Raw genomic sequence first — 27,575 nt, forward strand, 5'->3', positions numbered from 1 at the left:
AGTCAGTTCTAATATCTTTATTTAAACTAATTTTTTTGTTAATAAAACGCATTTGCGCATTGAATGAGTACATTATTATGAATTTGTTCATTATAATTAGGTTATATGATATTTATTTACTAACTTAATTTGTCGTATACGATTACTTGTACTATCAAACTATAATACTCACTACAGTTTCTATGTTAGGAAGATATAAACTATATTTCAGCACGTACTAAGTAAAATATACTTAAGGTTATAATTTGACAATGGGTTTATAATATTACTTTTATGTATGAAAGTCACAGTATAATTATAATAAATTCACTATTCATTTGATTTTTAAGAAATAAAAAAACGTCACAGTACGAGAGTACTATAAGAACATAGATGTGAAAAATCTAAAAAACAAACGCGTAACAGCGAGTTTCTATAGTGACATTTGAAAGTTATCCTATTCAGGTTTCAATTTGTGAAAAAATTACAAAGAATGATATACATATAAAAATATATAGATACACGTGGAGATCGTCCTGACGACGGCAACGACGGTGGGAGTTGGCAGGGCCGATAGCGCAGTAGGCGGGCTCTTCTCCGTACCCCGCCACCGCTATTCCTCATGTAACATTTGATAACATTTCTACTTCAGATGTCTGGGTCACTTAACTAATGTACACACTATAAATAAATCCGATATTTTAATAAATCAATTTTATTATATTGTTAAACATACATAATATAAGATATTTTCCATATAAATATTGCATAATTAATCCAGTGATCAATTTACTCTTATCGATAAAATCCAAAACGATTATTAAATTTATATTTTTAAAGCGCCGTAACTTCAGAAGTAAAGTTAACAAGGACAATAGGGCGGGAAAGTGAAGAACAAGGAAAATGGGCGGGTAATGTAGTCTCGCTTGCACAAGTGCACCACCCCCATGGAATCGGGATGCGTTTGCAGTCAGCGCCGTCGAGTCGTCGTAGTAGCTCGCTCGCCGCGCTTTCGGACCATTACCACGACGTTACGCGACCTGTAACGAGCTACCAGGCGACCAGTACTATACAGGAGGTAAGTCGCCCTTACGTTTAACTTTAGTCCGCTCACACTCGGAGCTTTTTGAAGCGCCGTCCCTTTCCACCTGTGGAAACTCGTAACGGTTTTCCCTTTTATCGCCGGAATCTGGGAAAGCAGGTTTTGGGGTCTCAACTCTCTCTTTCAATTTGTAAATGTTTCGTGATTACCAAAACTTCTCACATACAACTAGATAAGTACTTATACTCGTACTTTATCGTATTATATTATTATAGTTGACTTACATTGTAACTTATAGTTGCTTAATGCACTTAATTGCAGCTTAAACTACTTTGAATTACTGTTGTATTAAATTAATATAATTTACACTATAGTCAATTATTAATCGATTTATGAGAAAACAATCTTTATTCTAATTAAGTACTTTCTGTTAAATTACTAAAAACTACACTTAAGTACTGTATACACCTATATCTCCAAACATGTTTTCACTTTTATATAAACCCAAAGAAAAAATATTTACATTTTATAAAAATTTAAGATTTCATTTATATTTAAAATTTGTTTTTAAAATAAAATATTCTAAAATCGCTTATAAAGTTATTAAAGAGTTTGCCAATAATATTAAATAAAAAAATGACGAAGATGTTGATATGTTTGCCACTTACATACGTTTAAACAGTTAAATGACAATTTGACAACGACAAAACTGAGGTTTGGCACACAAAGCAGAACCAAAATTAACATGTTAAGTAGTTTATTTATTAATTTAAGCAGGCAATGCAACGGGATACAGGTAGACTAGTAGCTAATGCATTGAAAACAATTTTTTATTAAAGTTTAATTATAATGAAATTATTCTACTACTTGCTGCATTACTGATTGTGAGCCATTACCTGTGTTATGAGAAACCAGCTAATAAAGATCTGAGGTCAAGATAATTTAGAAAAGTTCGTTTCTTAAATTTTTTTATGTTCGGTTATCGAAGCCGGAACCTCATTAACGCACAACGACGCGCTCACCACTGTACTACGGAAGTTATCATGTGTTAATATAAGTTCCATGTGTATTCCAAACATTGTTTTATTTTTATTTATACAATTTGAGATGGCAAACAAGCTAAAAGTCCATCCAGTGATAAATAGTAGATAACCGTCATTTTTATACAAAAACAATATAATAAACATCATATTTAAATTAGTTCAACCATTTATATGAGTTGCATTGATGAACATACAAAACACTTTCTCATTTATTGGATTAAGAATTGAGAAGTACAATTTTTGACCAAATTCAAATAAAAGGAATCTCATTTTGGCTGTATTTTTTTACGTTTGTTACCTCATAACTTTGTCCGTTACAAACCGATTTTGAATTGACAGATTGGTCCTATATAAATTTTATCAAAATCAGTTTAAAAATAAACTACTGTTATTTTTAAAACAAAATAACTGGTTTGCCACTGTTAAAGTAGTTTTTTTTTTTTTTTGTGGAACAGTCTTAAATTATGGTAAAAGTGAATGTTTATATGATGATACCTAAGAACCTATCTGTTACTCGATCATTTTTAAATAACTGAATGGAATTAAATAAAATTTTGTACAAATCTAGATAGCTCACTTCTTGTCGTAGTTTTATATATATATATATATATATATATATATATATATATATATATATATATATATATATATATATATAGGCATAATGGCAAGATACAGCTAGTATAAAATAATTTCAAAACAGTCCAAGAACATTCGCGGTTGTGTTTAACCGATCACAAGTGTAAAAATAACCTGAGATTTAGGTCAATTTTCTTTTCTTACATTTTACAAATTCGCTCAACAAATCGTCGGATGTCTCCCCTAAGTCAATGCCAAATAGTACCAGGCGAACAGAAATCTAGTGAAGGTTCCATTACGGATTCGCAACTCCCATCTCACCACCCCGGATTTACACACCCGATCCACCCGACGCATCCCCCTAACCATCGCGTCACTATTGAAAATCAGTTTTTCTCGCGTCTGCTCATAGTTTAAAATTAAACGTCACTCGAACTGCGGTTAAAACTTACCTTGTACGACCCGATTATGACATGATTTTCCAATTCAATTTATGAATTAATTGGCGCAATGATAATAGATTGTAGCTATTATCAGAACAGATCTTGTTATAGGTTTGATAAAAAAAGACATTAAGATAATGATATCTTTTTTATGATAAAATACAATTTTAGTCTAATTACCTATATTCTTTAATTTTTATATAGACACTCATACCCGACTTGATGCATTCTCAAAAATTGGCATCGATTCAAATAAGCACTACACCAAATAGACTTAGGTAACTATTATCAAAATTGAGAGAAATCAGAGAAGAACTCCCCGGAGAATCCAATATATAATATTCATAATAAAAAATCTTAAGTATATAAAATGTATGATATATATAGATATAAAATGTGTTATCCAAAGGAGATATATATTGTTAATATATGAATGGGCTTCAGCCACAAATTAATTGCTGCGGCGGTGACTAACTTCACATACAAGACAATTTTTTATTTTATTTTTTTCTGGTTTATTGTACCCTATATTATTTCTGTAGTGTTCATGGAAACACAGTATTATATTAGGCATATTTGGCTGATCCAACTTAACCAGATTGCTGTGTGGTCTAGGTATAACATGAGCTTCTTCCTTTCCCGTGGGTGTCGTAAGGGGTAACTAAAGGAATTTAGAAATCGAGGAATGGGCAGCAGCGTATCTCATAAATCATCAACAATGTCTAACGGCGGTTGCCAACCCGTCTGCCTAACGTGGCAACTAATGGTAAAACCGCATAGGGGAGGCCTTGTTCTGCAGTCTATGGTTAACATATGATGATATGATGATGATGATGAATTTTACCAAAAGATGAATAAAATCAAGGGGATTGTGTACATCTAGAAGCATAATCTTATACGGAGACAATACGATCGCGTGGAGGTCGATCGCTCCTGGTAACTGTCGTGATTAATTTACAGCGAATTCGTCACGATCCACTAACTAATTTGACTTCATACTCTTGTTGATACCTTAACGATTCAACGAGTCGTAGTGATATAATACAGTATTTGGGATATCAAAGAATATGGGCCAATACTCTTTGATACCCCAAATACTGAGGTATCAAAGAATACTGCGTGGCAACTACTAGTAAAACCCTCTTTATGGTTGAGGACTGTGTTCAGCAGTGGATAATCAACGGCTAATATGATGATGACACGAACAAAGTTGCCAATAACAATTATTGTAAGTATTGTTATTGAAAACACAATTTTATTATTATCAGGACTTTACAAAACCTATGTATAAAAAGATTTAGCCACTGTGAACATTTACTGCTGTTGCCGGTAGTTTGCACTAATCGTAAATGTAATCAATACTTTTCTAGTAAATTCTTTATTTGTAATTGTAACAAACACCACGATCAGATTTACAGCAAAGTCTTAGAATGTATATATTATTACAAATATCAGAGAGACTAGCCTAGCAACAGACTAGAAGATCATTAGCAGATAGAAGATTAAAGTTGAGGGGTTATAATTTTGATAAATAATATTAGGATTGCCAATTCTGAGTTACACGTATATTCATACTAAGATATCCACTTTAGTATGGATATTTTAATACATCTATCCGATATTTTCACAAGAACAGTTGTCATACACTACAGCTACCGTTCTTGTGACCAAGATGAAAATTTGATGGGATAAGATTAAGAAGATAGTTTCTGTTTTGTATCTTTATTAATATATTAATATTTATAATACAAACATAAAGTAAATTAATAAAGTAAAATAAAACGTTTTGTTTTATAACAATTAATAACAAAACTTGGCTTTAAGAGCCTTTTATTTTGTTCATGGTCATGGGCAGTTTTTATTTAATTGGCTCAAGAAACGGAACATTACATCATCGTTACATTGCTGCTACGTTGCACTCGTGCCAATGAATTTATATCTTAGAGAAAACTTTCACCGGCGGATCCGCTTTGCTGTAGCTGTATTGCGAATAAATCGATCGTCCTTGATAAGGCACACTATTCTATAAAAACAACATTATTTTATGTTTACCCCTTGTTAGTTCGTATTAAAAAGCTGTGATAAGATGGAAAATGAAAAGTAGTACTACTTAGCAATCGCTTATGAGGATTGTGATATTGATATAAATTCTATTATATTCCTTTGAGAATATAATCACTGCCCACCTCTTTCTTGAGCTGACCACATTCTCATTTTGAGAATTTCTCATAGTGATTTGACCAAATTTCTGTGTTGCCATGGGCCATCAACTGTTTGGACTCAAATAAATAAAGGGAGATATTCTATCTATCCAATAAATCTCTTTTCTATAAATAAAATACGCATATATTTATTGTCCAAATTGTAGTGCATCTCGTGCCGCGCGTCGTTGTGTTGAGTCGTTGTCATTTGTTTAAATTTTTTTAAGATAGTTTTATGAATCACTTCAGATATCTACAGAGACCTTTAGTGGTCCGTAGACTACCGGTAAGAACTGCTGTTGCGAATTAAAACTGACATTTTAAAAAATAAATTAATAAATATACTTTAATTTTAGTGCCATTTTTAATCGCTGATTATGCAATTTAGGTTTTTATATGTCATTATTAATACGAGTATATAAAATTACTATCTCGTACGCGTGACTTCGTTTATGTGACCGGGATATGTTTATTAACTAGAATGAAAGATAGCTTATATCCCATATAATACGTGTACACAAAATTTCATGATGATTGGTCAAGCCCTTAAGGCGCTATAAAGTAAGAAACAAACTCACTTTCACATTTATAATATTATTAAAGATGACTAAACTGAACTAAATAAATAATTAATGTAATTTATAGAATAATTAAAATTTTGAAAAAAATAATGTTTAGTATTTAAAACGGTAATCAAATAACTTTCATCATAATTAAAAGAGTATACTCATATAATATATAATCATGAGAATATTTTTTTTGACGCATCCAGCTGTTATTTAGTTTTATTTTACTTTTTTTATCAAATTTAGAATGGCAGACAAAGCTAACAGCCCACCTGACGAAAAGTGGCAACCGTCGCTAATAAACATGAAAAGCATAGTGTTATGCCTCGGTGCCCTGTAATTTTACTACCATATTCCCTCAAACCAAGTACGGGAGGATCAACATTTATTTTGGTACCATTATAATATAAAATAAGCTACAAGTACATAATACTTTAATTAAAAAAATAGTTTCTTATTGCTTTTAATCTTAATATCACACTAACCGTGTGAAGTATGGCCTTCTTACTGCACTATTTCTATTTTTAATAAATCTTTTGTCATTTTCTTGCAACCGATTATGCTATATACCTAGTAACTGACAATGTTGACAATAGGGAAAATACAGTGGTCTTTATGTAATCAGCTTTACTATTCTCTCTATAGATCTCCTCATCACTTCGAGGTACCCTATATGTTTATGTTACTTGCAAACAACAAAGAATGTTTCTACCACGCACATTGTTCTGTACTTTAACAGTTTTATATCATACTTATGAATAGATATGTGCATACGAATATATAGAGAAAGCACGTCATTATGCTACAATTTCTTTTTTTTTTTTACTTTATCACTGTAGAATTTTTATTGAGTTTTAAAATGATGAATGATAAAATGAGATGAAATAGAGTCCGATTTAATATATAAGTATTTTAAAATAACAAGTTATACAAGAATACACAGTAGACCTCCTAAGATGTGTATACATGATAACTGTAATATTAAAAACTATTTTAATACTGTTTTATTTTTAAATTTAAAATATTTTTTTATTATTTAATTTTAATTTAAAAACTTTGTGGTTTTGGCATAGTATGAGCCACTCCTTCCTTTCCCGTGGGTCTTACTTAATCGTCGAAACATGGGCAGCAGCGTCCCTCTTAAAATATCACCATCTGTCTAACTGCGGTTGCCAACTCGCCTGCCAAGCGCAGCAACTACTGGTAAAACTCCCCTTATGGAGGAATAATTTAGGATATGAATGAAAATAAAAAAAAATTATCAATCAAAGTTTTTAACAAAAATAGTAGTATAAAACTTGAACTTAATAAGTACTGTATTCAAAAGAAATTCAATTACAAAGTATTAGACAAATATAAAAATATGTAATATAAAACGAACCAAATTGACAACTTTCTTCTTTTTGAAGTTGGTTGAATAGGACAATGAGCTTGGCGGGTATAACGGCTGATAGGGGTAAGTAAATAAAGCAAATATGCAGTGCCGAATTCAAATAATCATACAAATGCAAAAATGTTTATACTTTGTACCCTATACAATAAGTATTAAGCAATGTCCTGGTATGCAATAGAACTAACTGTTGCATAGCTAAATTTTCCTTCATTTTTACTATGGTTTAATCACTACTATTTACTTCAATATTTGAGTAGGTATATGATATTATATATAGTAGCAAAATGTTATGTGAAAAAAATTTTGCCTTTCAAATGATGCAATATACAATAATAAAGAAAAGAAAATACTTATTCCTCTTGAGTGTAAGTCATCAGATGAGTGATGAGAAAACCAACAATTGTAGTGTTTAGTGAAACATATTAAATTTGTAACATTATTCTTGGAAAAATATTAAGTTCAATATAGCGTGTGGATCGGACAACATGTTCAAATGTCAAAAGCTTGCTATGGCTCATATAAAATGCATAGTTACCATCAACGTAGCTTCGACGACGAATTTGACTGCATCTCTTCATATTGACCACATTAAAGATTTAATTTTGTGACTTTACATATTTATGAAATATTATTATTGAGTCTATGCTCAATAATTATATTTTATACCACACATATAATACTATTATTATCTATGTTATTAACATAATAAGTATGAACTCTCATTTATAATAACTAGATACTAAAAGTCGAACTTGAAATCCAGTATACCAAAAAAGAAACAAAAAAGAAACATAAACTTAGTCAACGTTATTAAAAATAACCACCTACTTTCAGATGCACGTCACTAGTTAAAGTTGGGTATAAATTTAAAACTGATGTCAACGGAACATAAACTTTTTGATGAGGACAGAAATGACTTCATAACGTTTCAGACGTGTGAATCTCAGAAGCTTTAATAGAGGTGTAAACCAATACGCCCATGTGCACAAATAAAGTCCAATTTACATCAAGAAACTAGTTTCTGAAATCATGAGTTTAAACTATGAAATGAAACTAGTTCTTAATGTAAATTAAACTCATGAAACTAGTTAATCCCTACACGTATGAAACAAGAATCGCATTAATATCTTAATAACTATATAGCACATATTAAATTTATTTAAATACTATATACATTTAAGTATGTGACGTCAAAGTACATCTCTTCATGCATCTAATTCTATTATTTATAATAATATAATAAAATTAGTTACATAGTACTAGTTTTAGTAAAAAAGCGCGTAATACACGGAACGATTTTGATTTCATGAAACTTCCAACGTACATCATACGAAATCAGATATTTTAACAGTTTCAACTGATTACGTTGGAAAAGTTCAAAGCATAAAAAATGAAAATTTAACAATTTTAGGTTTGAAAATTCGTTTTCCCGTGCAAAGCTTACAATAGTCGAGCAAAGTACCAGGCTAGCATAGACTGGTAGGGGGATGAGGTACGGCCCTGATCTTACACGCGCCGCGGCGAACTACATACAAACCTTATACTGCATACTTACATTGCACCGGTGAAGGCTGAATGCTATATTCGTTTACATCGCACTGGCACACTTCTATATATGATATAATACATTTGTGGTTACCAGCAGGAAGCTTGTGAAGTCTATCTAATTTATAACTGAATTGGTTTGACGCTTTGACTCTTTAACATCTGTGCGCAGTTAAAATAATGAATTGCAGCTTTATATTTACCTCTAATATTACAGAAATGGCTTCCTGTATAAAGTAATCTATCTAGTGTTGAATAAAATTATTGTTAAGCACAACTGTAAATGAACATTCATAATTAACGAAAGCAATTCCAAGCAACATTTAAATTATGTATAAAATATTTATTTAGTTTTCAAGATATGAATATTGATCTATGGGCTTAATTTACATACAAAAAATACTGACCTCTCTCTTTTATCGGTAGTTTTCCTCTTTAGAGAATTTTATCTCTCTCTTATTCTTTCTAGGATTTTTTTTTCATATAAACAATACATGAATCTTACTCGTATATTACTCGAAAACCTGCTCTTTGCACGACATTGACATTTTTATTAGGTACCTAAGGATACATTTTAATCATACTTTCTATTAAACACCGCTTCTATAATAATAAATATACACAATATTATAACTTAGGTAAATCAAAATTAATTTATGTTGTAAATTTAACAGTAGTTTAACATTTATTCAATATTTCTGAAGCAAATGGATATAAACGCTACGCGCGGTAATGAGTGAGTTTGCCTCAAGTTTATGAAGTTACAGTGAACTTTGTTTCGCAGACACGATGTAGCGCCGACACCTACGCTTTCAGATGAGGCAGCAAAGTCTCCATAAACACTTTCAAACAATTACCGATAGCTTCAACACATTTAAACTAAACCACAATTTTTGCTAACGCTTCTTTTATATGTTATCTATAATATAATAAATCTATAATATAATAAAGCAGAAAAATGTTTTGTTTGAATTAAAAATCGCATTTGTTATTTTTTTTTTTTTATTTTCTTATTTTATTTCTTGAGAATGGTTATATTCAACATCACAATGCGACCTTGGTCAAAACCACGGAATATGATTAATTCAATATAAATAAAAAAAACTAAAGTCACTATAATACTAGATACCATAAAAAATTTAAAATATTTACTATACCGTGCATACCATTTTAATACATTATAGAAGGAAGTTTATTTGAATACTGAAATAAGCTGTTCTCAATATATTCCCTTCACGTTATATTGAAATGGAACGCAAAGTGTATGTACTTACATACAATCTTACCCACTTAATCTTTTATTACCTACAAGGAAAATTATTCCTTATTTAGTAGAGAATGACGCAACATGAAATTGATCTCTTAAGTAATTCTATAATAATTTGAGTGTTTCTTGTTATTTGGCTTATGTTTCTTAGAATTTTTTTCATTAAATAGCTTAGTGATAAGTAACGGCTCAATTTAATGAATTAGAAGCTTTATACACTGATTCACTCAGACGTAAGAAGCAATTGAACTGAAGCTGAGCTTTAGCCCTCTCTGACGATGATAGAGATAAGATTTATTTATTTATTATAATAATTATAACGTCATGACAGTAAAACCAAATCAATGTTATAATCCTACAGGACTTACATACAAAATTCCTGAGTCGCTTCTAATTTCTTGGGCAGGCTACTACTAAAACATCAATGATGCTTATAATATTATTTAATATCTGTATTGCACAAGTTAAGGGAGCGTACTGAAGTAAGTTAATTCTGACAGACGGGATATTAAACGTAACCGGATTACAACGCGCGTTACCATAACCAGCTCTCAGTTGGATTATCTCTAGCACGCGGATGGGTGCATCACCCACAGGTGATGCACCCATCCGCGTAACACACAATATATTTTATGAGAGTGAGATCTCTCCTCACCGCCAGTCTGCTGTATCAGCATGCTTAGAACAAACAGGCTCGGGTATATCAGCGGATAATAAGTATAAATGCCATATTCCATTAAATAAAAAATTGAGTGAATTTATTTTGTATTTTTTCTACCATGAGACTATATTTAGCCTCATGGGGATTATATTATCGCATTTGTTTCGATATGACTGCGTACGAGCGAGTTATATAAAACTTTAATTACCTCTGTATTATTAAATTGTTATCTATCCTATATTGACATTGCAGATAGATTACTACTCTCTTCAGTTTCACTATCGTATCTTCTTGTAGAGTAATGAAATTTGTAAAAACTGGAATTAGGTTTCATGATAGACCCCAGTTCTTTTAATGGTAACCCCGCCCGTGCTGTCAGTATGCTCTAGCGAAGGACCAGTAAGGGATGAAAGAAGGTCATTTAGCCCATCGTGACGAATTTCACTAGAATTAACCACGATGGTTTCAGGGAGAACCGCGTGGAGGTCGACCTAATAGAGTATATTGCTAGCAATGTGTCAGATAGACTCCCAGTTGTGTACTATAAGTTAGATCTGAATTTAAAACTAATAGATTTTTAATATCGATTCTAATTCAGTCCTTCCTCTACATAATGAGATACTATATACCATACCATATACTGCTGAATATAGACCTCCCCCATAACAGAGGTTTTGCCAGTAGTCGCCACGCTTGGCAGGCGCGTTGGCAATCGCAGTTAGGCTTCACAGATGTTTTAAAAGAAACGCTGCTGCCTATCCCTGACCATTAAGTTCCCTTAGTTGCCTCTTACGACACTCACGGGAAAGGAAAAGACGGCCTCTTCTATGCCGACCACACGGCGAATGGCAATTTATATGGCAATTAAATTACAGGATACAGACGGTTTATATGCGTCCGTTACCACTTAGCATCAAGTGGGCCGTCAGCTTGTTTGCCATTCTAAGTTACACAAAAAAAGCAATTTCACTTACATTTAGAATTTTTATGAATTTTAAAAGTTCCTATTAGTAAACAAAATGTTATGAATTAATCTTACTAATCCTTACTAATATTATAAAAGTAAAAATAAATTTGTTTGTTACCTTATAGCGTCTTAACAGCTTGGTCTATCACTATAAAATTTGGCATACACGTACTATATGGAATGGAGATGGATATAAGCTACTTTTTATCCTGATCAGTAAACATATTCCGGTCACGCAAACAAAGTTGCTAGTAAAAGCTAGTATAATAAAATTATTACTACATAAGGGAGATACTTAAGAAAAATGAATATGAGGGGTCTTAATCATAAGACCAATAGATGTCATAACAATAATTTTTAGAATTTCTGTATATTTGTTTGTTTCAGTATCACGCAAAAATTGCTACACAAAATTGGTGTACTAATTTTTCATAGTTGTATACCTGGAGATCTAACTTAAATCTGGTATATGTCACATCTTGATACTTTAGAAGTAATCTATTTAATTAAGTTTCCTGCTTTTGAAATGCATACATACGAAGTAGCGGACAAAAAGATATTGTTCTATAAAATTCTGCTACAATTAAAACTAAAATATCTAACCAACAAGAGTTTAAATGTTTACACGTTGTCTTTAACAAATTAGAAAAAAAGCAACAGAATTTCTGAACTTCCTATTGTCTCTCCCTTTGACAGTTTTTTAAATTTATTTGGTATACAATCGAATAAGTTTATGAATATTTATAGAAAAACAATAATATGAATTAGATTGAGACCCAGCAGAGTTAAAGCAGTTGACAAAATACTAAAAAAATAAAAAGAAACAGATCTTTTACATTTCAATATGTAAATCAATTATTTGTTTATTTATAATGTATACATATATATTTGGTGAGCTTTACAGATTTACCAATACATACACCAGAAACCATAGCATATTATATAAAAAACATTAAAATTTCTGCATAATTTGTTACCACCCTGTAAAACTCTGTGGCAATAGGTACAGTGAAATTAGTCCAGTTGGGAACATGCAACTTTCTCATTGAGCAGACGTAGCGTCCTCGTGAGTAGCGCCTGATCAACATGGAATATCCTGTTGCAGGTTACGTTTTTAAATCATTTTAAATTACTGCCATTTTAATTAATACATGTTTAAGATACATATATATTTACTTATAGCCAATACATAACATAACCAGTATGTATATTTATAATACAAAGAAAAATGGTTCCTAATGCAAATGTAAAAATCAAACTGACCTGAAATATGTTTAATCCAGTTATTGGAACCCTGAGAAAAGCACATTTTGTTTTATTTAAAAAAAAAAAAACAATAAAATTAAGTCAGCCAAACGTCAAATTAGCTGACTAAATTTTAACTTTTTATTGATACCGGATGCTCTATCTATATAATCAAGCTGAATCCATCAAAGAGCGGCACACAAATACAGAATCACTATCAAAAATTAACAACTAAAGCCAATGCTATTCGAAAATCGATACAATATGAATACTATCTGCTCAAAGAGGACAGATACAATCTTTACACATATTTTGATATGTAAACAAATTTTTTGCTTTAAAAAACGTAAAGAACACATACTATTTATCTATTACGATATTTTATTTTATTGACAAGATACTACAACACAAAGTAACTATATAATAGTATATTATTACAATGGTTGTATTGAATTTAAATAATAAGAGCAAATAAACCATGAATACCGTATCATTAGTCTGACTGTGTGGTACTTATTATCATAATTATGTATTAGATTTCCTTAACGACACGATACGATTCATTTAAATTATTACTTCGTCATTTTTAGGGTTTCATAACTCCAAAGGAAAAATCGGAACTTTTATAGGATCACTTCTTTGTCCGTCCGTCGATCCGTCAAGATCCTTTTTCTTAAGATCTCGTGAAGGTATCGAGTTAAAATTAATATCATACACTCAGTTCTGCTATCTCTTAAAACAGTGAAAAAATCAAGCTTCTAAATCAACGCAATACGGCAACGCAAGGATACGGCCGTTTATGTTCCATTTACCATATATCGCATATTTTGACGTTCACAAAGGAAATCAAAACTTATAGGATACTTCCTGTTGACCTAGAATCATGAAATTTGGCAAAAGGCAATTTCATGTAATACAAGTAAGTAAAGGAAAAAATTCGAAACCCGTAAATTTGTAGTTGTTTCACAAAAAATTGATGATATTGTATGGAACCCTCGTTGCGCGATTCTGACTCGCACTTGACCGGCTTCTTCTCCCTTGTAATACTCGTATCGACTCATAATTTACAATAACTTTATTAATTTTATATAGGTATTCAAGCGACTTAGGTAAGTTTGCCATCAGCCAAATAAGTATCCAAAATTGTTGAAATTTCACGGACATCTTAGTATAGATATTCATAAATGTGTCACATTCTTGTTATGTAGGATAGTCTAATCACATCCAACGTTCGAGCAGTCTTCAGATTTCTGTAGTTCTAAAGGCCGGGTATAGTTACCAACGGTGCCAAAAGTAGAGCAGCTCCGAGCGCAATTGTTTCAATTCCACACTACATACTTCCAGGTAAACATTGAAACTTCTGACAAGTTTAATGAAGAAGAATATTACATCTTAATAGTAAATAATTATAATTATTTAAATCTCGTATGTAATATTTTAAATAAAATATTGAAACAAGATATACTATATCTAATTTATTATACGCAATACAGTATTTATTTATATTTAGTAAAACACTCACACTACACTCACAATAGAAACAAATTGAATCTCAATACGTTATTCCTATTTCTGTAAATATAAAACGTATTGCTTCCGGTTTAAGTAAAATATGTCTTGAATCTGATTCAATCTCAAGCAATAAATTGACAAACTAAATAAAACTGATTTGAAATAAAAATTATAATAGGTAGTTGTATTAAAATGCAAGATGTAATACACCACATAGGTAACACACTGTTTACAAATAGGTACTACATTATATATGATTAGTTCCTTCATTCATGTAGCCTGCAATTATTGGCTATTTGGTAATTGCTTTTAAATTTGTTATATTTTGTTAGTAGATAGACGACATTAGATACTCCCTTTTTTATATCTTGCCTAGGACACTATCTTAAATATTTACTCGAGATTGAATCAGATTCAAGGCATATTTTGCTTAAAGTAAGCTCCTTAACTTTACGGATAATACATTCCCTTTTCATCTTGTCAAGTTATTCCTTGACTTTAATCTATAACTGAAAAAGTATTTTCCTAGACCTTTCCGCTAATGGTACTGAATTTTCAGTTACTTTAATTTTACGAGTATATTCATAGTTATTTACTAGTCGTAAACGGGAAAACCAATCACTATAGTTTTCTAATAAACTTTGAGAACTTTTGACATTTATTTTACAGTTTAAAATCCCTAAGTTTAGAGCTGTACTACAACTTATAATATTAACTTTGCAAAAATCTACAATATTAAAATTATTACAACATTTTTCTCTCTTAAAGTTGCCTTATTATTACATATCCAAGTATTTTTACAAGTAAACCATCAAAATTTATGAATCTAACATTGATTTTGTCTTTTAACATTTTCAATTTTAATTTTTTACATATATCTAAACTTAGTATGTCCACATGTGATACAGTGTCAATTTTGGTAGAAATATTTTTAACCTTTATTTTTAATGTCATATACATGTACCAGTCGTTATTAATAGAATCAACTGAATTTATTGTTTTATTTTATCACTTACAGTTTCTTGAATCCTCAGCGCCATGTGACTTTAACTAGTCGAATGACCAAGACATTCTGTATAAAATGACCAAAACTAGTGTTGCCAGCTTACAACTTGTTCCTTTTTAACTTGTTTGCCATTTAAAAATACATATTGTAATAAGGCTTAAATTGCGGATGATATAGCTGTACTTTTAACAGGAAGCTTCGAAAGTACTCTGTGTGATCACATGAGAGTAGCTTTTGAAATAATTGAGAGATGGTGCGCACAGCATGAACTCTCGGTTAATTCTACAAAAACAGAATTAATCATGTTCACAAATAAAAGAATTACATGTCCTTACAGACTACCAAAACTCTTCAATACGGAACTGAAACTTAAGGAAGAAATCAAGTACCTTGGCATAATACTAGACAGTAAATTGCTTTGGAATAAACATCTTGACTATAAATTTAACAAAAGCACAATTGAATTCAAAGATGCTAGGAAACAAATGGGGTCTTTCGCCAAAAATAACTCTATGGCTGTACAGAGCTGTAATCAGGCCAATGTTGGTCTATGGTGTACTGGTTTGGTGGCCGAGAACAAAACTATCGACCACTGCCGCCAAACTAAAAAGCTTTAAGAGACTGTTTTGCTCTTCTGTCAGCGGCTGCATGAAAACAGCTCCTACAACAGCAATAGAGTTGGCCCTCAACATAACACCCCTAGACCTGCACATACAGCAGGAAGCGGCCTTAGCCGCTATCCGACTAATGCATCTGTATCTATGGGGTAAAAATCACTACAGTCCCCATACTTCTATTCTGAACCAGGCAATCGAATATGAACCTTTGATTGCGGCTCCGTGTGACAGGACTCATAATCATTATATATTTAACAAAAAACACCAAATATAAATCCAAGAAGAGGAAAAGGACCAATCCGGTGTACATGAATTACGCATATACACCGATGGCTCCAAAACTGAGAACGGTTCAGGAGCCGGAGTCTTTTTCTTAGACCTGAAAATAAACGTGCACATACCGCTTGGCGTACACAGCTCAATATTCCAATGCAAATGTGTTGCAATAACCGAGGCTGCTACAGCTGTACATAAGCTAGGAATAAATGGTTTTAGCATTAGATTCTTATCTGACAGCGCAGCAGTACTAAAAGCATTACGAAACAACAAGACAAACAATAAATTGATAATTGAATGCCACCATTCACTGGATAGGATATCTTCCAATAACCGAGTTATCCTCCAATGGATAAGAGGGCACAGTGGATCTTATGGTAACGATGCCGCAGACGAACTGGCTAGAAGAGGCTCAGGAACGAGGGTGGTAGGCCCGTATCCACTTCTTCCTCTTCCGTTCTCGCAATTTCGAATATGGTTTCGTCAAAGATCCACTGACATACAAAACGAAAGATGGATACAGGCTACTGATTGCAGACAATCAAAATTGGCCGTACCTACGTTGAATCAACGACTATCAAAACGTTTTTTATATCTAGATAGAAAAAACCTCAAAATAATGATAGGGACAATAACGGGCCATTGTCCATTAAACAAACATTTATACACAATAGGAGCCACAGACAGCCCTCTATGTCGAGGCTGTTTCGACGCCGAAGAAACGGCTGCTCACGTAATCCTGGAATGTGAGGCTGTGGCCCATCAACGTTCAGAAATCCTCGGAATGGTGAGGTCATTCCGTGAGGCCTGTGAAGAACCCAGGAAGCTTCTGCGCTTCTGGGCGGAGCTAGGTTGGCTGTACTAGCCACGACTCATACGCACAACGGCCCAAATGAGAGGCTAAGCGCGGAAAATAGAGTCTTTCTCCCATTCACATTCACAAGGTTTAAATTTCAGGTAATCTAATTATATCTAATTATATTACATTTTATATAAACACTAAATACCTACCATAAAACAAACAAAAAATAAATAGAAATTAAAATGTATTTTTTTAAATATTGTTATTATTGACATATTTATTAATATATACACAAATAAAAAGTAACTTGCCTTATTATAAAAAGGCTGAATAGTTCAATCGATTTTGTTGAAATTTAGTATATATGGTAAAAATCTTAAACCCTGAGGATATATCCTAACCTGAGTCTAGAGTTCCTCTTTAACGTCAACTCCAGAGACTGGGTAAAATTAACAAACTAGTTCCCGAATTAATTAAATAACAATTAAACTTTTGACCTACCTATAGATATTACATCATAAATTAATACGTAAAATTACTTGTAATTAGGTTTTAGAATATAAATTCTACAAGTTACATTCTAAAAGACACAAAATTATTGAATAAATTAATAATACAATAATCGATAAATGTCTATTTACATGTGATTACTTTGAAAGTAGCACAGGTAGTTTACAAAGTATTTTGTTTTTGTTGACATGTCAATAAAATAATTTACCTAATGAACAAAGTGTTGAATACTGGGTAACTGAATTGTTACCCGTTGTGTGAAGAAGCACGTGCGGTCGTTTCCGACAGACGCCTAATTTTATTGTCGGAGTCTGCATTGACCAATTTATCACGTTCATACTACCATGTGTAAGTTAGTTATATCGGTACTTTATATCGGTATAAATTACTGATTTTAAAGAAACCGAAATAACACATAACAACTAATTATGAAAATTGTCTTTTTATTTGTTTAAACTTTAAGGTACATTAAAATTCTATGTACATTTGGCGGACTTATATACATATAGCTAATTGTCAAATTAGCTGACTCGTTTTTTATCAGTATTTTATATACGCACATAATGTATCCAAAGCATCAGTAGACAAAGCAAAGCGTTCATTAGACTTGTAACTAAATAAGTAAGAAATAGAGCGTAGACAAATTAAATTAAACCTGATACTCAATAAAGTTCGGACCTCTGAAGCAAAGGCAAGTATTGCAAAAGGGAAGCAGTGGCCTATTTAGCCTGTATAATTTTATATATTTTACACTATATTACGTAAGGTGTGTAATTTATTATGAGGATTTATCACCTAATACTCTTGGTAGTTAATTTAGAATAGTGACCCTATTCAAATTTTATTATCTTGAGTAAGAAACAATTACTCATAAAGCATTTTTTTTTTCTAAAATTTATTGTAATTATTTTTATTACGTTATAACTAATTTACACTCACAACATAGCGTGCATAAGCGGGATGTAAGATACAAATAAAGTCTATGCTTAAATAAACCTTACACTGTCGATTTGCAACATCATTGATACTTCACGTGTATGTACGTACACACCAGCCTTATGAAATAATACACAGTGCGCTAGCGTCCATGCTTGATCCCTAAACCAACTGCAATGGGTTCTTTATGGGAGGTAGACATTGTGAAGTCTCCTATAAATTTATCTTACTTTTAATGTGAATAAAATAAGTTTTACTACACTGTTTTTATTTAAATAATGAACTCTTTATGGACATTCACTTTTTAATTAACTAATCGTTGCTTTGCACTTCCGCATTTAGAATATTTAAATTAATTATGAATTTGTATCTTTAAGTCCTATTTGTGCTCCTAACCCTTATTAAAAAATCTCGAAATTTACTTTGTTATTTACATGTGAATAATTAAATGGCTATTTCCTAAATTATTACAGATTATTTTCCAATGTCTGTAGTCAAATAGATTAGATGACCTGAACAAAGTTTGGCATTGGCAGTTCCTACAGTACGTAGCGGATTATTGTCGACTTACAAGTCTTCTACTTAATGTGACATTCTAAAGAAAACCCTCCGAAATCATTTAAAAGGTGGAAAAACCTTCAAAATTTTAGGATGACTGTTTTAGGTAATATCAAGAAGACTGTATTGGTCTCACAAAAGAAATAAGTCTACATTTATATTTCTTGACTGTGAAGAAATGCGAAATTACTTATTATTTTATAATAAATAATACAAGTCTGATTGAAGTTATATTAAAGAACAGAATTTTAATAACTTTTTTTCTGTTAATTCTATATTTCTTTAGAAAATATGTTAATTTGTTGTAATGTGATTCGAAAGAGGTTTTATTTTTTGTTATTTTTTCTTAAAAAAGACTACAACTCTGTTCACTCATTGAAGTATACCATTTTTTAAATATTTTTGTATTTTTTTTTTTGGCATACTTAAGGAACAAGAGCTAACATACATTTCAATTTTCAGGCCTTATTAGGTGAGCGTGATTTATTATGACCGTTGGTCAAAACTTTTAAAATGGTACTTTTTAACTATATTTAATTAGAAAATGTTGTGATTTTTATTTATTACTAATTATAAATAAACGATAGATAAATAATAATACTGTTTTAGTTTTTATACACATATATTTATTGAAATGTCAAATACCTTAAATACTCCTTATTATTCCTTCCAAAAGATTATAGTAGTGAAGTTATCATAAACATCAAAAATTACAAAAAATGTGATTACTTTTTGTAAGTTTTTAGGCAGAATATTGATCTTGTATTTCTCTTGTATGTCTATTGTCTTTGTACTTCTCCACACCAACTGCTACGTGGTTGCCAAATAATTACAATTTTATTAAGCCGTTAAGTATTAAGTAACAAACAATCAAACAACCTCACTTTCATATTTATAATACTACTAAGAACATTAGTAGGATACTAGTGATTTAAAAATAAATTACTGACTTTGTATAATTTATTTTAATTTCTGTGGAACTATTTTATATTTTACATATTATAAAATATTAGGTATTCCTTAATTTATGATATTAAATTATCACAGATGTGATTGATTTAAAACAACAGTAATACGTACACAAAATATCTAAGTATACATTATTACAATACTTTGTAACATTTTATTTTGATTGGCTAAGCCGTTAAAGCGCTAAAAAGTAATAAACAAACTCACTTTCACATTTATAATATCAGTAAGGATTAATAAAACATTCTAAAAAAAACATCTAATAGAAACACCTGCTAAAAATTTAAGATTGAGAATACTTCAATTTCTACTGTTCTGTGAAATTACAGTAGGCTAAAATATACTATGTTTATGAAGAGAGTTACTGAATTATCATTATATTTTATGATAAAATTTTATTCTATTTCATAACATAATTGCCTGTTCATCCAGGTGGATGACTTGTACGGTACAATTGCATAAAAGGTAATGCTATACGAAATAATGTAAAGGACACGTTGCGTACGTTCGGTTAAACAGAAGTAAAAACTAGCTAGTTAGTACAGTTTAAATATACAGACAGTGAGGCTTGTTAACTGTAAGTTAACTTGTTAATTTTGTTTTGGTGTCATTTGTGACAAAAGCTATTCTTGTTGGATATATGTGAAAAAGGAATTTTCTATTGCAAAAATAACTGAATAAATAGCATGAGGAGAAAAATATATAGTTATGTTCAAATTTAACATAGATAAATTAATTAAAATATATTGTTTTATTGAAAAATAATTAAAATAAAACCTCTTTTTATATACCAGTCTGTAACTGACACTTATAACATAATTTTATGTCTGGTTATGCTTCTATCGTAAGTGTAGGAAAATGTTTTACTTATGAGAATTTATTTATTTATTTTGAATATTGTAATGTTTCGATTACGGTTTTTATGAGACTGTTAAAGAGAAAAGGACAATGCTCTGTAAAGTGCATATAACCGGATTTTTAATGCAAAGTAGAAACTGAACGGATTGAAAGAATAATGCAAGTTCAAAAGATATAATAACTTTTAAAATGCTGTAAACTACCTAAACGACAACAGTGATGCTTAGGATTATATGAAAATAATAGTTATTTGTAAAACAGCATGCTCTAAATTGTCGAAAACTTATCCTTAAAAATCGGATGTTTTGTAATAGGTATGTACATTTAAAGTAGACATTTTTCGTCCATTTTATTTAACTTTCACGGTTTTTTTTTTATGGATGACAATGACAATGGCAATCCAGCCTGCGTTAATGGTATATGCTGCCGGGGCACCAGTGGGGTATAATAGGTAAAATGAAAAGTCAGGTCAATTAGCCCATTGTGATGAATATACTAGGAATTTAGCACGATAATTTCCAAAGTGGATCATGTAGAGGTCGATCCGATAAGCAATATTACTAGCAATGGGACTGATAGTCCGCATTCTAACAATACCTGCCCCTCTCCCTCATCTTTAGGGATTTCCATTATTATTCCATATTATTGTGGTCCACCGGTCCATTGGTCTTTTGTTAGCATTTTTTTTATAGAATAAAGATATCTCTAAACGTTTCTATGTATTATACAGCAAGACTGATGGAAAAGTTATGACAGTTTTTCACAGTGCCACCTTTAAAGATCAATAAATGATCTTTATCTTGGTAGATATAGACATAGGTATGTCAAGTCTTATTACGGGTGACAAATGGTGTACATGGTAAAAAAGATCTTAAATAGGTCCTACTGAAACACTATACATTTTCATATTACTTTATATGGGTAATTATAAAGGTAAAAGTTTATAAAGAATTTTAATATTTATTACTCAATGATGCTAAAACAACTAAATTTATTTGAATAAAATCAGGTACATAAATGAATCGTATCCTGGATTAACACATAGAATAGTTCATCCGGAAAACTAGCAGTAGATTAATAGGATCTAGAACAAGCGAGCTGGTAGTCCATACATAAATATATTGGCCAGCAATAAGGTAAAACACAAGTAAACGTAAAAATGAAAAACCTGTTTCATTTCTTAGGATAAGAATTAATAGATTATCTTAATTAAGATCACATCTATAAACACATTAATAAAATTAAAAATCCCTAAGAGTACCTATATACTATTATAAGTATATTATTATTAAATACATATTTTTATACAATGTTTTTTATATTTACATACATATAAAGAACATTGTACTGAAAGTGAATTGCATTTATGATGCGATGCTGAATGCGACGCGGCAATTAGTCATTAGTCATTTATTCAAAAAACAATGTACATTGTGTCTGAAATAAGGGATAAACATACAAAAATCGTTACATTAACCTGAATATTACAACCATCCAAACTATAATAATAACAATAAATTATAATAAATAAATTCTGCAATAAACAGTGTCAATTTCATAGTAATATTATATACGAGTACATATGTCAAATTCATTTTTAATTATTTATATTAATCATCAGTACAGTAGTCATGTACGGAGTAGTAACATTTCTCCAATAAAAGGGATCGTAATCTAATCTTAAAAGAATTGAGGCTTCGTATAATTTTTAACTGGATAGGTAATTTATTAAATAACACTACTGCCTGATGACGTGTACCGTGTTTGACAATGTCTAGACGGGGCACAAATTTAGTGCTAACATCCTTCCTCCTAGTACTCTCCCGATTTTTTCTATTTTGCTCCGTTTCAGTTTTCAGAAGGACCTTTACAAAATCAGTAAGGACAACCAGTATATAGAGGCTTGGAACTGTTAAAATTGCGAGCTCTTTAAAATATTCTCTACAGGAATCTCTTTGTGAAATTCGTACAATTGTTCTTATAGCCCTTTTTTGTAAGATAAATGCTCTGCTGACATTATAATTGAAGCTATTGCCCCACAGTCGTATACTGTATCGCAGTTTTGACTCAATCAGCGCATGATACACCAGTTTCAGCTGTTCAATGCCAATCTCATCCCTCAGACCTCTGATAGCATAACAGGCCGAACTTATTGTTTTTTCTATGCTGTTTATTTCATACTTCCATTTTAACTGTGAATCAATATGTACACCAAGAAATTTAACTACATCAACTTTCTCTATTTTGTTATTTTTACACTTAACGTCTAGTTCATCGTTGTTCTTTGTATTCCATTTAAATAGTAAACTGCATGTTTTTCTAACATTTAGGATGAGATTATTTGCTTTAAACCAGTCTTCAAATGCTGATATGGATTGATTTGTTTTATTATTAAGATCCTCCATAGTAGAAGCTGATATTATGGCATTTGTGTCATCAGCAAACAGAATAAGTTTTATGTTTTCTACAGACTTATACATGAATGGTATTAAATCATTTATGAATAATAAGAAGAATATTGGGCCTAAAACAGAGCCTTGTGGCACGCCTCTTGTAATAATAGTCATCTTGGAAGTATACGTACTCTCCTGCCCTAAAACGTTATTATTAATTTCGACATATTGCTTTCGATTCTGAAGGTAGGACTTTAAGAGTTTTATGTTTTGGCCTCTGATGCCATAATGCTCCAGTTTTGTCAATAATAGATTGTGATCAACCATGTCAAATGCAGTACTTAGGTCTAAAAAAAGCCCTGCGACTTTACGTTTGTCATTAATTTCAGTTAATATGTCATTTATGAGTTTATCAATAGCATCAGTACTACCTATATTCCTTTGATATCCAAATTGTCCAATGTTTAAAATATTGTGAGTATCAATGTGTTTTAGAAGACGCTTTTTAATTAGTTTTTCGTATATTTTTGACAGAGTTGTAAGTAAAGAAATCGGTCTATAGTTTTTAGGATCAGTCCTATCACCTTTTTTATGAATAGGAACGACTCGCGCAATTTTCAACTGATCTGGAAAAATACCATCTTTAAAACATTTATTGTAGAAATAGGCTAATGGTTCTGCTAGTGTATCTATATTCTCTTTAATAATTGATACAGGAATTTCATCATGACCACAAGACTTTTTAGTAGTCATATGTTGAAGAAGTTTTATAATTTCATGCGGTGTCACACTTTCCCAACTATCCATGTCATCAATTTTATTAGTATTAGCTTCTAAATAATGTTTAGCCATATAAATGTCATTAATACAATTTTGACTATAGTCAAATACTTCTGAAAAAACTGTTGCAATCTTTTTTGGATCATCGATTAATTTTTCGTTTATTATTAGTTTTATATTTTGATTTATTCTTACTTTTTTTTTATTCCTGTGTCTGTTTATTACCTGCCAAATATGTTTGCTATCATACGATTTTTCCAATTCAGATTGCACACCACGTCTTTTAGCATATCTTATTACTTTGTTGTACAATCGTATATAATTTTCACGATAATTTGATAGATGTGTTTCGTCTTTATACGCTTTTTTACCAGTACTAAGAAAGCGCTTCATTTTGCTTGATACTTTTATACCTTTTGTGATCCATTTAATACAAGATTTATTCGTGATATTTATTTTTTTATTTATTTTATGAAAGGAGCCTTTGAAGATTCTGTTAAATTGATTTATAAAACAGTTTATTCCCATTATCTTCCAACTAGCCTCCTTCAAGGCTTTCTTGAATTTTTTCTTAGTTTCTGCATTGAACAGTCTCTGTTTGCGTAATAGTATTTTTTTCTCAGCTTTGGCTATTTTTTTTTCTTCTGTAGAGAAATGTCGCAACATAAACCCGCATGTCCATCCGCCAAACCGTTGTGGTCAATGTTTGTATATACGATATTACTACTTGGCACATTCGTCAATACATTGTCAATACACGAGCATGTGTCATTTCTTATAAAAGTCTCGTCACTAAAGAGATACTTAAATCCATAACTGTCCAATAAAGAAACGAAATCAGCTTTATATTTAGTATCTTTTAAAATATTTATATTAAAATCCCCACATATTAGACAATTTTTATTGAAAAAGTACTCCAATAGCTTTTCTAGTTTTTCCAAAAAACAGTTAAAATTTTTTATATTAGGGCTACGATAACAGCAACATACACATAAATTATTCTTTATTCTTTATTCTTTATTGTACACAAAACATACTGGTAATTACAATTCATTATAAACATAATGTACAAAGGCGAGCTTATCTCTAATAAGAGATTTCTTCCAGCAAAACCTTTCCATGTTAATGTGTTATTTTATAAATAAAAATAGGCAGTCATACGATCTGCATATATTGCATAAACGCATAAGTTATGTATACACAAAGAATAATACAAACTACACATTATAAATTACATAAAATACCCTGTAAACATACACATATATTTACACAAACATACATATACACATACATATATATACACATATAAACATATATAAATATACATACACATATACATAATACGTCAGCATAGTGATAAGTAATGCTCTCTTAGACGACGCTTAAACATGCCTATACTTGCCGATTCCCTTATTTCGGATGGCAGACTATTCCATAGTCGAATGGATATAACTGTAAAGGAATTCCCAAAAGCCTGAGTATGATGTGGTGGAGTTCTTAGAAGTAATCGTGTCTGAGGGCGAAGTGGTTTATCTCTTGAATATAAATATTCATAACGCTCGCGGAGATAACAAGGAATGGAGGGATTATGCAAGATATTGTAAAGAAGCGTCAGTATATGGACATTCAATCAAAAACGTGAAGGTAACCATTTTAATTCTTTTCGATATTTGGAGACATGATCAAACTTACGCAAACCATAAACGAAACGAATGCATAAATTTTGTAGACGGTCAATTTTAGAAAATAACTCTGAAGTGGCGTCAAGAAAACATACATCTGCATAATCCATAAGGGGAAATAATAATGTTTGGGCTAAATTGACCTTTGTTTTAATAGGTAGAAAATTTTGTAGACGTCTGAGTGAGTGAACAGTCGCATGTACTTTTTTACTTATCTGGTTTACGTGAGACGTCCAGGAAAGATTTCTGTCAAAAAGTACGCCCAGATTTTTAACGACATTTGTATATGATATTATTGTCCCCTCATACACCACAGGTGGAACAGTCATACGATCTAATAAATCTGTCATGTATCTGCTTCCGATAATAATAACTTGAGATTTTGTTGGATTCACTAATAGACCATATGCATTTGCCCATCTTGAAATGTTTACTAGATCATGATTAATCAAGTCTATAGCAGTACCGATATCACAAATGTCAAAAAAACTGTACAGCTGCAAGTCATCTGCGTATAGATGGAAGTAGGATGAAAAACGTCCTGCCAAGGAATTAATGAAAATAGAAAATAGAAGTGGTGACAGGACGCCACCCTGTGGAACGCCGGCAACAAGACCACACCAGTTGGAGCTGGTTTCATCCGACCGAACACACTGCATACGCCCCACAAGATAAGAATTAAACCATGCTATTACCAGTGGAGATATATTAAGTGAGTCAAGGATACCGAGAAGGATATCAAAATCTATTGAATTAAAGGCACTACTAAAGTCGAGTAAAGTGAGAATACATAGCTGTTTCCTATCCTTAGCAAGACGAATATCCTCAGTAACTTTTAGTAGTGCAGTGACAGTACTGTGAGCTGTACGAAACCCAGACTGAAAAGGAGTAAGGAGTTTATTTTTAAAAAGATAAGATGACAATTGATCATAAACTAGATTTTCAAGTACTTTAGATAGAACAGGTAAGATAGAAATAGGACGATACTCGGAAAGGTACGTGGGATTGTTGGTTTTGGGAAGCGGAATAACGTAGGCTTTTTTCCAGGCAGCAGGAAACGAACCTGTTTCCAGAGAATAATTTAAGATGTGAGAAAGAATCGGTGCAAGCTCATCTAAGAGAAGACGAAGCATCTGAATACAGATTTTGTCATCACCAACTGCTTTGGAAGTAATTGACAAGATTGATTTTTTAATATCACACGTAGTAATAGCTAGGAAAGAAAATGGTTTACAATTGGGTTTAGGCAAGTTTTTGAGTTCTCCAAGAGTAGTCTTTTTAATATGGTCCTCCATAATTACCGGAGGCGTCGAAAAATGACTATTCAATGCGTTGCTATCTAAATTAACTGGACACGAGTTTAAACATTTACCAATCCCTTGTGTTCTTAGGAGTTTCCAGAGTTGAGCTGGCTTAAGACTTTCAGCTGATTCATGAAAGTAGCGTCTCTTAGCATCTCTGCACATTCGATTACTTCGGTTTCGCAACCTCTTATATTTATTTAAATTTTCGATGGAGTGATTCTTTTTATACTTACGTTTAGCCTGATCACGTTTTGCCATTATATTGCGTATGTTTTGTGACAACCACGGGGCCGGTAGATGCTTCACTCTAACTTTTCGGATAGGAGCATGTTTATCGAACAGATTATTTAACGTTTGATTAAGATATGTGACTTTTTCATCAATATTATTTAAATCATAAAGTATGAACCAATCAATCCTGCCAAAATCACTCCGTAATTT

At 31.4% G+C, this 27,575-nt stretch overlaps 1 protein-coding gene across 1 annotated transcript in view; it reads left to right on the forward strand.

The window, feature by feature from the left end:
• The first annotated feature begins 978 nt into the window (after window positions 1–978).
• The window catches only part of LOC113519103 (sex determination protein fruitless), a 78,107-nt gene continuing 51,510 nt past the window's right edge, over window positions 979–27,575 (forward strand). The window contains exon 1 of the mRNA XM_031914743.2: window positions 979–1,057. The gene's annotated coding sequence lies outside the window, so the exon portion shown is untranslated. The remainder of the gene's footprint in view (window positions 1,058–27,575) is intronic.

The sequence above is a fragment of the Galleria mellonella genome, unplaced genomic scaffold (assembly GCF_026898425.1).
Source record: "Galleria mellonella isolate WM207_F2 unplaced genomic scaffold, CSIRO_AGI_GalMel_v1 utg165, whole genome shotgun sequence".
NCBI lineage: Eukaryota > Metazoa > Arthropoda > Insecta > Lepidoptera > Pyralidae > Galleria > Galleria mellonella.